Here is a 12812-nt window from a genome sequence, read left to right as displayed (position 1 = left end):
AATGCTAAGAAAGAATATGATTTCATGGCTGAAAAAAAAAAAGTTATTTTTTTAAAAAGTTCAATTATACTAAGATATAAAAAAATACTCTTTAGTAAAGAACAACTTTGATGAAACCTTTTAGATGTACTGTGTGATTTCACGTCTTCAGTCCACTACAACAGAAAGGTTCTTTTCAATGACTCCTCCAGTAATAACAGGATAGTAGCAGAACCTTTCCGGCCTATAAACTAAGTGTAGTTAGGAAACAATATCCAGAAGCATTTATACTTGTCTGAACTCTTGATTCCATGTTATTACATAAACTAAGTGAAGACCTGAACCAAGATCATCAGACTTCTATTAAGGCACACAGATGATCTGATTGGCTCGGGCTTAATGGTCATGTTTCAGCTTCATTTTATTGCTCCGCTTGCCTTGACACCAGAACTATTTATCTCCTCTACTTCTCAACACTAATACCATTTATAAATCCCAAGAACAGTATTCACTGTAAATCAAACTAGTAAGTAAACTCGTTCTCCAACACCAAACCATACACTTTCATGTTTCTCAACTAAAAGTAGAGTTCATTACAAAAGAAACTGAGAAACACCGCCTCATGAAGTCTCTCTTAATATTTTATGTATACATAAGGATATGATGTGGGTAGCGGTAGATGGCAGCACCACAGTGTCTCAGGATCTATTTTCTAGTGCCCCCCTCCAAAACAGAATCACAGGTCTCTGCCCTCCCCTGGCATTCTTAATATTATAATTAATAGTTAATAATTAAAATACTTAATTAACTAAACTAAACTGAAGATCCATCTAGCATTTTTCTCTTTTCTTTTCTCTTGAGACAGAGTCTCACTTTGTTGATCAGGCTGGAGTGCAATGGCATGACCATGGCTCACTGCTGCCTTGAACTCCTGGGCTCAAGCAATCTTTTCACAGGACTTGCTGGAGCAACTGTGTTTGGAGAGCGACTATCTGAAAGACAGTAACATTTTTCCCTAAAGACATGCTTGCCCCCAGGGCACACTTTTCTGGCTGCCATCAACCCTGCTGCCTAGATTCAATGAAATGGGGATGTCAGATGATTCTGTGAGCAATGGATCTAGGCTCTCCTAATTAGTAGCATTATAAACATTACTTCCCATATAAAGGTTCAGAGTTGACACCTATTACCTCATTAGATGACCATAACACCCTGATTGGTGGTCAGGTGTGATTTCCCAGAAGAAACCAAGTCTAAGAAGAGGTTAGACCACCTCCTCAATGTCTCACTGGCATCAACTGTCTGAAGACAGTCTAGGGCTAGGACCTTGTGACTCTAATGCCCTTTTTATAGTTTTAGTGTAAATTTTCAAATGTGTTTAAAAAAAAAAAAAGCAATTTGTAAAAACATGGATTTCAAGTTAGTGGGGAGATGATAACTTTTTGTGGTAGGACAACTGGATAGTCAGAGAAAATAATAAAATTAGAATCCATCTTACATCATAGACTAAAATAAACATCCTATCATTTCAAATGACAAATACATCAAATATTAAGTTTAAGACTTAAATATTTGTAGAATTAGAGGCATCAAAAGGTCTCTCAAACATGACACCATGTTCAAGGGTTGGGGGAGGACCCATGGCTCACGGACTCCCAAGGATATAAAGGCACTCTCCTTCTCAGTAGGAATCCTGCCTATTTCTGCTTAAGTTGATGGACAAACAAAAATGGGAGCAAGCCTTCTCAATTTGTACCCTGTTATACTTGTTTGCTTTCTTTCTTTGTTTTTTTTCCTTTGACACAGAGTCTTGCTCTGTTGCCCAGACTGGAGTAGAGTGGCATGATCTCAGCTCACTACAACCTCCACCTCCAGGGTTCAAGCCATCTTCTGGCCTCAGCCTCCTGAGTAGCTGAGATACTCTTGAGTACAGGTGCCTGCCACCACACCCAGCTAATTTTTGTATTTTTAGTACAGATAAGGTTTCACCATGTTGGCCAGGCTGGTCTCAAACTCCTGACCTCAAGTGATCCACCTGCCTTGGCCTTCCAAAGTGCTGGGATTACAGGCATGAGCCATGGTACCTGGTCCTGGTTTGCTTTCTGAACCATGTAAATACAGTACCCATGCCAAACAAAGTATCAACAATAATAGTAATAAAAATAAGAAAATGTAAAGTTTAAAAATGCTTGCCAAGAAAGCCTTGTTAACAGTGAGATCTACCACCCACAGCGAAAGGAGCATCAGAGCTGAACAATACAGGGATCCTCACACAGTGATCCTCTTCTATTCCCCTGGAAGAAGACAGGAGAGAGGAAACCACTTCCTGACCACCTACCACCGGCTATGTGTTCTGCACATGTTATCTCATTTAATAGTCTAATTAACCCTAGAAGGTAAAACCAACCCCCTTTCTGCAAATAAGTAAATGCAGGCTGGCAATAATAGGCCAATAAATCCTTTTTTTTTTAACTTAACCAAAAAATAATACAGATACCCAATAGAAAAGCAGTTTCACTGAACAACAGGTACCTGAACAAGAATTTTCTCACCACAGATTGTTTTGGAACTTTATCCGCAGTATCATACATCTCTACTGAAACAGTAGTACACAAGTCCAAAATTTAGGTAGTATAATTTCAAATTTAACATAACATTTCCAATTCAGCCAGAATACTCTTACACCTCTGAAGGGAACAATGAATTTTTCAATTTAAATCTATACTATGTAATATAGAGAGGGAGAGATATACAATTCATAGAAAGTTTATACAGAAATAGATTTGGAAATACAAATGTTTCCAAATTACCTGAGGTATAATATAGAAGAGAGTGCCTAAATATTACCCTGAAATTGAGGTTTTGGGTGAAACATTCGAACAATTGAGTCCAAGAACAGGAGGGTAATAATACATAGAGATCCTTTATCTGTGCCTTATTTGAAGAACTGAGATCTCTGATGCAATGCTCCATGTGCTATAGATTGCCTTGGTTTGGTTCCCACTAATTACTGACCAAGCTTAAACTTATTAAATCCAAATCTCATCAATGAGTGTTTATTGACTGCCTAGGTATGCTGACTCTCCTATGAACCAAGACACACGGAGAAAGCAGCTCATATACAGAGCATGGTGCTAGGCTCTGCAGATTTTGTCTGACTTAATGCAAGCAAAAAGGATATCTAAAAAGCTATCATGCTACATATTAATGTCAAACCAGTTTCTTATCTAGAATCTGAAAGACACAGCATAAAGCTGAACAGAGGTGCCCAAGGCAAAATCTTAAATGTGAACTGTGTTCCCCAAGGAGTGTAACTATAAGCTTGTCACAAGTTTTTGCAAAGATAAACTACCCTTGTTGATTTCACAGAAGCAGATCTGATCAATAAAATAACTTTCAAACACAAGGAATACTATCCATGTGAAATCACTATAACCACTAATCAGCACGAGATGCATGTTCTGAAATTGCTTTTGGGCTTCTCTCTTCGTTATGAAAGATTAGCAGCCAGTAATTTAATCATAATGGGGGAAAAAAGAAGACTCTATTTTTCGTGGAAGGCTTTTCAACGCTCACGGCAACACACCTGGTAAAAACAAAATGACAAAGCTTATCTCTCCCACAGGATTATCTTCCAGCCATTTAACGTAGCTTCCACCTCACACCTCCAGAGTAAATCTTGGAATGTGGCAGCCCAGAATGTTAATGGCACTTGGATGGAAATCTAATCCTTAAAAATACTGCTCAGAATTCTTGCAGTCTCTAATGCTGTATACTCACCAAGGAATCTACAGAACTTACTGTCCTAGAAGTAAGAGAGACCACAACATATTTAAGAACCAAAAACGGTCAGCAGGACAGGAGTGCTGACTGCAAGAATGGGAACGGAAGGAAAGTAAGGCTGTGACCATGAGAGGCTCTTTATACCATGCTAAGGAGTTTGGATAGACTTAATCCTAACAGCAAAGGGCAGCTAGTGAAAGATTTTAAGCAAGGCAGTGATGTGTTCAGATCTGCATTATAGAATTGTTTATCCTGGCATCACAGAAAATATCCCCACTAAGCAGAAAAACACCAGTCATCAAAGTAGAATACATTTCCCAACTAACAAAAAGTTAAGCAAAAGGCAATACGTCACTCTTAGGGAAACCAGCTAACTTATGTGAATTTAACCTGACTGATGTAAAAGTCAAAGCCCCGCCCCTACTCCTATTAGTCATGCAAAAATGTACTGCATTTACTAGGGTATTTCATCAGCCTAGAAGTGACATAAAGTTTGTTTCCTTTATTATAACTAAGTTATACAAAATAAAATAAAATCCTCACTACAACTTCACATTCAAGTGCACGTTCTGCACTTACAGAATATCATTTCCCAATGAAAAAAAGCATCAAAAGCAAATAAATTATTTTCATGTCATTTGAAGAAAACTGTATCTGCCTATGATAAGGAATTATAATGGTCAGTATTTGACATGTTACTTGCCAGTGGGTTGCCTGTACAACAGTCAGGAAATCAGCAGCTTCCTGCCAATGTTTAACGCCATTTGTGATTTAGGTTTCTGTTTAATTTTCCAGAATTACATACTAAAAGTCATAAAATCGGTTATAACCTTTGACACAGTAAATCTATGCATTCATCCTAATAAAGCAATCAGTAGCAGAAAAATGCTATTTGTGTGTTTTAAAGGTTCCCTACAATATTCTGTAAAATAGAAATAGCTTAAATATTCTATCATAGATTACTTAAGAAAAATAAAATACATTAACACAACTAAATACTACACAGCCATTCAAAAAATGATTATTACAAAGACTCTACTACAATAGAATAAAAAAGTTTAAGGAAAGAAGACAGGTATACGTATCCAGTAATTAAAATTACATAATACAGTACATATTTATACATTATTGATAAAGACTAGAAGAGAATAAGTAAAAACATAAAAGCTTAGCGTAGGAGTAAAAAAATGTCAACATTAGGCCAGGCGCGGTGGCTCACACCTGTAATCAATCTCAGCACTCTGGGAGGCCGAGGCAGGCAGATCACAAGGTCAGGAGATCGAGACCATCCTGGCCAACATGGTGAAACCCCGTCTCTACTAAAGATACAAAAACTAGCTGGGCGTGGTGGCGCACACCTGTAGTCCCAGCTACTCTGGAGGCTGAGACAGTGAAATCACTTGAACCCGGGAGGTGGAGGTTGCAGTGAGCCGAGATCGCGTCACCACACTCCAACCTGGGCGACAGAGCAAGACTCTGTCTCAAAAAAAAAAAAGTCAACATTAAAGAAAGCATTCTTATTAAATGCTTGCAGAATTATTATTACAATTTTAAAAAACTAGAACAAAGTTTTATCATTCTTAGGAACAAACTAATCATAGGCTGATTAGTTTGAACAAACATCCACACAGGTTTAGTGCTAGTCATCCAGCCAGCCCTTGGACTGAACACCTAGAACACCTCACTCACCAAGTAGCCTGACCTCTCTTCTCTCATAAGACACCGCGCTTCAGAATCCCCACGGTAAGCGGTGGACCCTAGACAATCCTAATGTCTCTTAAATAACCTCTAAATCTTCTATCCATAGATATATCTCAACCTCCAGAGAAGTATTTGAACAAATGAGTATTTTATTTCCTAAATTCTCTATGTGACTACCTTCTGTACCATTTTATTGCTCAGTAACAAATCCAGCATGATGATGGATAAAAAAACAATCCCTAAAGTAGTGACCCAGACAGGTCTTAGGCAAGTCACTTAAAAGCTCTGAGTCCTTTATTTCTCCACTGTAAAATCAGAAGGAGGTAGTCTCAGGTGACTTCAATTTCTTACACCTCTTAATAGTATTACAAGATTTTATGATCATTGTGTGCTAATAACCCGTAAACAGTATTTACCAGACAATGCCTATAAACTCAGAACCAGAAATTCAGGTTCATGGTGGGCCTCTTCTTCATGACTTCTTAAAACCATTAGAGCTATCAATTCTAACCTGAGAAAAGTAAATAAGACTCTGAGCCAAGAAGAAATTTGTTTGACTGCTTTGCTTTCTTCCAATATTCAAAGCAATACGTGTACTCCTGTACTCGTAAGTGTCTGGCTCCCAAATATCTTTCAAAGTCTCAATTCGACCTAGCATAAGCAGTATTTTCATCAGACTGGCAACTGTGTGGCAGAATTCCTCTTTCAATGTTGCCTGATCCTTACTCCACTGATTTTTTTTAATTGCAATATATCAAGCATACAGAAAAGTATAAAGAACGATTGATCTTTAAAGAGGACTAAATAAGTCTCTTCTCAGGGTTCCCACTACTTGCCAAACGCAATGGCAGTGGGTCAGTGTACAAAGGTCAGCAACAGTGAGGACAGTTAACCAACTAAGTGCAATAATGTATACATTCCAGAATATGTCACTTCAGGCATGACACATAAGCCCTTAAAGCATACCAATGCAGGTAACACACTCAAATAAATACACTAGCAGCCCTTAGCTATAAACAAGTTCTGCCTCTTAAAGAATTCATTCCCAGTTGGTTGTTTGAAACTTGGCGCATATTTCCCCCAGACACACTGCAGTAAATGTGGTTGTTTCCAAGCCAACACACAAAAGGCCAATTTAACACATAAAGTATCTGAAACACTATACATTTGCCCTGCCAAAAGAGTAGGAAACATTACTGCAGCCAAGAAGAACCATAAGTGATTTTGCCATCTCAAAAGCAGGAGTGTGAGGGAAAGCAGAGTGTAGGTTCATAAGGGGTACAGATGGAGTCTTGAGGCAGTGCCTGGAGGCCTTATTAAGGCAAGTGAGCTTAGGGATTGTGAAACCAAGGGCCAGGCTGGCCTGGCTTTGATCAAATCTAGGTTCCTCCACTTAAAAGCCAGGTACCTTTAAACATTTTCAACCATTCTAAGGCTCAGTTTATTGATCTGAATTTCTGGCACAGAGTAAACATTCAATAAACAATTAGGCATTTTATATAGTTTTTTCATTTGCTTGAGACTGTATAGCTTTCATTTTTCTTGATGTAAGAGTATCCTTAACACCTGGCTGGGTTTATGACTCATTATTAGAAAATGTTCAGTTTCCACCCAAAACAAAAAACACTTTTTCAAAGTGTCTAGGCAAGAAATGTACAGGAAAGGGATCGATGAGAATGTATTGCACACTAGAACAAGACAGCCTCAATCAAAATGAAGCAACTAACACGGGACCAAAGACAGAAGAAAAAGGAGTCTTCTAGTAACAGAAGATAAGAGGGAGATAGTAGAGAACTTCCAGATAACTTATGGGCTGTTTACACAGGGAGGAAAAGAGAAGAGGAACAGTAAATAATAGTGGGAAACTCCAACAGGGTATTGGTACAAATATAGACAAACACACACATACATAAACACATATTCTTATTTAATTTTCACAATCCCATAAGGTAGGGGCCATTATTATCCTATTATCCTTTTACAGATGAGGAAACTGAGGCACAAAGAGGTTGAATAACTTGCCCACGATAATTCAGCTATGATTAATCATAAGCCATGATTCAAACACACAGACTGGTTGCAGATTTGGGAGTCTAAACCACTATCTTATTATGATGCTTCTGTAGTGGGAAGCCAACCATTTGCATAAGGAGGTTTCCTAAATCAGAGGTTCATAACTTGAATAATATTTACCTATAAAGTTACCACTTATAAAGGTGTAAACATTATGTAACAATTTACAGATTTTCTGGCAATATTCAGTATTTGGGGTAGCAGTGGGTAACTTTCATTAAATGCTGCTGGATCCCAGGCACTGTTTGAAGCTATTTTGTAGGTTCTACCTCATTTAAGCTTCACAGAACTTTCTTTGTGACAGGTGCTATGAAGTCCATTTTACACTTGAGAAAAATTGAGGCTCAATTATGAGTCCAAAGTCACAGAGCTAGTAAGTGGCAGACGACAGCCTCACATCAGCTCCTCCTGGTTCCAAGTCCAGCACGCTTTTTATAACAGCACATCTGGTATGCTCAGACTCACACAGGTAAACATGGGACATGTTATATAACAGCCAGGTAATATAAAGCAACAGTAAATCTCATCTGACTTAAAATGTCAAAAATAGCAATGCAACTTTTAAACTAAATATTTCACAAAAAATATAACAAACTTTCTTTAGGACAGCTAAATGAACCCAACTGCCCTGCCCCAAAACCTAAAAAACAAACAATTCTTTTTTTATTTTTTGAGACAGAGTCTTGCTCTGTCCCCCAGGCCATAGTGCAGTGGCACCATCTCAGCTCACTGCAACCTCCGCCTCCCAGGTTCAAACAATTCTCCTGCCTCAGCCTCCTGAGTAGCTGGGATTACAGGTGCGTGCTGCCACGCTTGGCTAATCTTGTTTTTTGTATTTTTAGTAGAGATGGGGTTTTACCATGTTGGCCAGGCTGGTCTCGAACTCCTGACCTCAAGTGATCCGCCTGCCTTGGCCTCCCAATGTGCTGGGATTATATGCATGAGCCACCGTGCCCAGCCTCACGTCTTCTTTATATCTAACAATACCAAACACTATATTGTATAGATGCATCAAGGCACATCTCCAAGGACCTAAAACTGCTTCGAAAACACTAGGTTAGAAGAAACAAGTTTCCTAGGTTCTCATTTTAAATACCAATGTCAGGAGAGAGAGAAAGAAAAGGACAGGTGACAATCCACGAGAAAAAAGTCTCTCTGAAGAGTAGAATCATGTTTTGTTGTCGTTTACAATGCCAGAGTGCCTCAGATTTGAATTCTAGTTCTGCCATTTATTAGCTCTGTTTGCTCATCTGGAAAACGATGCCAATAAGATCCAAGTCTCTGGCTATTACAAAGATTAAATTAAATATCAAATGCAAAGTATATAACCCAACAACCGACACAGTAAAAGCTTACTAATCAATAGTCTCACGCCCTTGCCTACTCTCCTCCCCACGTGGGATGATGTGTCACAAATCCCACAGACCTGGCAGGACATGACCTACCCCAAGCACGCATTAACTTTCAGACTACCAGATCCTTACAAGGTACTTTGCTCATTTTCCACCAAACCCACATCATGATTCCCATATTGGCCCAAAGCCTTTTTGCCTGCTTTACATAGGGTAAGTATCTGTTTTATTATCTTGTTGTCACCACAGGTTGGGGAAACCAATGGGCAACTATTTATTATTTATATTTCTATTGCCCCTCTCCAAACAAAGGAGAGTTGAGGCTACCTATATAAATGTAAAAGATCTAGACAACAGAACCATCAATTAAAAGAAGGATTTAACACATGTGATAAGTAATCTGATGAGGAGACTGAGGCAGACAGATTATTGTAAGAAAACTGGATAGCAACTAAAAACAGGCAAATAACTTATCTTTGAGCTTTCTAGCAAGGAAACACAATGAGTTACAGATCACCTTTTTTTTGTTGTTCCTTATATGAAAGAAAGCATATCAATTTTTTTCTTTGAGGAGAGAGGTCAATAACTTGCCCGATTTATTTATCTAAGCCACTGGCAGAGCCAACAAGTCTTCCAAAATACTTGATGATCCTTTACAAAACTGTACCACTTTATACAAGAATCAAGGATATAATTTGACCAAACTCCCTTCAGTAAAATGTTCCCACTTTGCCTCTCCTGCAAATTTTGTACAATTTGAACAAGTGTACATAGGATTTGTGTTTATTCAATAAATAGCCGTGTGCCTACTGGGAAGGCAACATTACGATGAAAGAGATGGTTCCTGCTCTCAAGGGCCTCGTGACTACATGGTGGAGTTGTGTCTGCAAAAGAACTGAAGCACAAAGCAGAACATGACGTGCTGGAACAGAGGATTACACACCACCAGAGGACTATGTGTATACACACCGCTTGTTAGGGTAGGGAGGGGCAGAGGAAGAGACCAGGGACATCTGAAGGGGCCTTGAAAGCTATGGAATTCTGACAGATGGAGAGCATGAAGCATGGGAAAAGTGCATTAAACGAGGAAGAACACAGAAAATCATGGGAAACATTTGGGACCTGAAAGCAAAATAATGAACAATCTGTTTTGGGACAGTGTAGCAGGAGAGAAACAGGAGAGTATACTAGAAAGTTAAATTGAGGTTTTAGCACAAGGAATCTTTACCATCAGACTAAGGTGGAGCTTGGATTGTTTTCTACAGGCAATAGGGGCTTCTAAAGGCTTGTGATCAGGAGTTAGACACAGAAAGATAAATACCACATACGCTCACTTATAAGTAGGAGCTAAATAATGTGTGCACATGGACACAGAGTGAGCAATGATAGATCACTCAGGTAAAGAAAGCCAAAGGAAGGCTGCGGCAGTGGGGACAGTGAGTGGCAAAGGTGCTGAATACGAATACCAGGGAGGGAGCCCTGAGAGGCCCTGGGGAGGATGTGGGGTGGAGCAAAAGCAAAGGGAGAGATCAGGGTTAAAGCAGGGAGCAGCAGATTCTGGCCTGCAAGCCAAATCTGGCCTGCTGCTGCCCATTTTGTACAGCCAATAAGTTGACACATTTTTAAATGGTTGGGAAAAAAAAAGAAAAGTATTTTGTGACAAGTGAAAACAGAAATGTCAGTGTCCATACATAAAGTTGTATTGGAGCACAGCCACACTCACTGGTTTACACGTCTACATTGGTGCTACAGTTGCAGATTCAATACTTGTGACAGACCGCTCTGTGCTCAAAGCTGAAAATGTTTACTGTCTTTCCCCTCACAAAAGTTTTCTGTGAGGCCCACACCCTGCTGGCCTAGGGTTTTCAGGGTGGTGGATAGAGATGGTATGAACCCAAAACAGAGAAATCATCCATTATTATGACAATGGCTCAGAAAGAAAGATGGTATCAATCTTGGAGCAGTTAAACAGGAGGTGTCAAAGGACATACAGCAAGGCAGCCCAGTGTGAAATGGAAAGCTCATTCCACTGCAGGGGCCCAGCACTGGCTATCCCCTCTGCCTAGGACATTTTTCTTACAGATCATTGAACTGCCTGGCTCCTACTCATTACTTGTCCTTCAAGGCTGAGTTTAAATGTCACTTTCCCAGACCAGGAGCCCTTCTCTTAACCCCTCAACCTAAGTATTCACTACCCATACCTTGCTAACTTTCTCTACTGTACTTATCACCAGCTGAAATTATCTTGTTTATTAATGTGTTTAACATCTTAGACTGCTGGCTACTTAAGGACAGGGACCTTTCCTCTCTTGTTCCCCAGTGTCCCCAGTGCCTTGAATAGTGTCTGAAACTGTGCAACCAGTATTTGGGGGAGGTAAGGAGCAGAGAGGAAGGAATATAAATAAAAAGGGACAACTGGAGCTCAGGCAAAAGTGGGTCATCTGCACCATTTTCGCAACATATAAGATCTACCATTCACAGAACCTTTAGAAACATCCTCATTGGGGAGGAGGAGAAGTGAGAGAAAGAGAAGACACTCAAAAAGAGAACAGAGACACACAGAGAAAGGAAGTCCTTACTGTGTCTCAGAAGCCAGGCAGCAGTAGGGTTGAGGGACATCTGCCAGGAAGGAGGTTTTCAGCAGCATGAACTGTTTCAGATAACTAGGGCAGAAAAAAGGTGTTAAAATGTGACAGCAAGAAGGTCACTGGTGACCTCAAGGAAGCAGTCTCATGAGTGTGGAGGTGGCAGTCAGTTTGCAAAGGGTTAAAGAATGAGTGGGTGAGAGGAAGTGAAGGGTTTCAAGGCATTTATTTGGCAGCAGAACGAAGGGAAAGAGGAAAGAGAGGTGCTCTAGGGGCAGCAGTGAGTGGGTGGGATCCTTCTTCCATTTTTTCATGGGACACAAATCTCATCATGTTATAAGCCTGCTTAAAAATGTCAGCTTCCCCTAATGCATTATAAGGCCCAAAAGTAATGTAGTACATACGGCCCTGCTTGACCAGGTTCCTTCTTGCCTCACCAGCCTCCACCTTTGTTCTCTTCGCACCAGCTGCAGGGTGTTGGTCCCACCATAGGTCCTCGGCACATATTGTTGCCTCTCACTGGAAATCCTCCTCATTCTCTTAGCACAGCTCTTTCACCCTTCAGATTTCCATGTATGAAAGTACTGCAGAGACCCCTTTTCTTACAGCCCACCTCTGACATCTCTCCTGGTACTCAGCATCATTGTAACAAACAGTAATACAATTGCTGAATTGTTTTTTCAACAAGCAAGAAACTTTTCTAAGGGCAGGAGCCAAGCCCGTCTTGTCTCACATACATGTGAGATCTACAGAGAGTTGCGGAATAAAGAAACAAACATGAAAACCTAACAGCATTTGTATTTCAGCCAGCTTATAGATGGTAAGTGGCCGCCTGCTTCCTAAATCACATCAGATGGGCTTACAATTTATGTTTGGGCCAATATGACTTCCTCTGACTTCCTCCTGCTTCCACCAACCCAAGTGAACAGTCATTCCACACAAGTAAAAACATGAGGTTCCTTGGAGTTACCACCATACATCAAATGATTTTCCCAAAAAGATAACCAATATGCTGTGATTTATGGACTTGCCTAAAGTTTCACAGAATGGTTTTAACTGAACAAAATCAGTCAGAATATTAAGACATTATGCATATTACTTTTTAGTCTAATGCGAATTAGTGCTAAAATGGGTTTGCAGCTACACCTGGCAAAAAAGCCATTGTACCTCTTTATAATATAAATTGCATTTGTCCGCATCCCTGTATGTGATGCACCAAACTAGTTTAATAACAAGATTTTTCTCTCGGAAGATACATATTTGGTAGATTATTTTAAATTTCCAGCCGGGTGCGGTAGCTCAAGCCTGTAATCCCAGCACTTTGGGACGCCGAGGCGGG

General features: G+C 39.8%; 1 protein-coding gene across 4 annotated transcripts in view; it reads right to left on the bottom strand.

Moving 5' to 3' along the window:
* The window catches only part of JAK1 (Janus kinase 1), a 128253-nt gene that overhangs the window by 107056 nt on the left and 8385 nt on the right, over nt 1-12812 (bottom strand). The window contains exon 2 of one of the 4 annotated variants that reach the window (XM_017877191.1): nt 11468-11551. The exons of the other annotated variants lie outside the window; for them this stretch is intronic. The gene's annotated coding sequence lies outside the window, so the exon portion shown is untranslated. The remainder of the gene's footprint in view (nt 1-11467; nt 11552-12812) is intronic. 4 annotated transcript variants of the gene reach the window in all.

The sequence above is a fragment of the Rhinopithecus bieti genome, unplaced genomic scaffold (genome assembly GCF_001698545.2).
Source record: "Rhinopithecus bieti isolate Rb0 unplaced genomic scaffold, ASM169854v2 scaffold_6380, whole genome shotgun sequence".
Classification (NCBI taxonomy): domain Eukaryota; kingdom Metazoa; phylum Chordata; class Mammalia; order Primates; family Cercopithecidae; genus Rhinopithecus; species Rhinopithecus bieti.
Note: the sequence above shows the minus strand (reverse complement) of the source record. Positions and strands in the feature narration are given on the sequence as shown.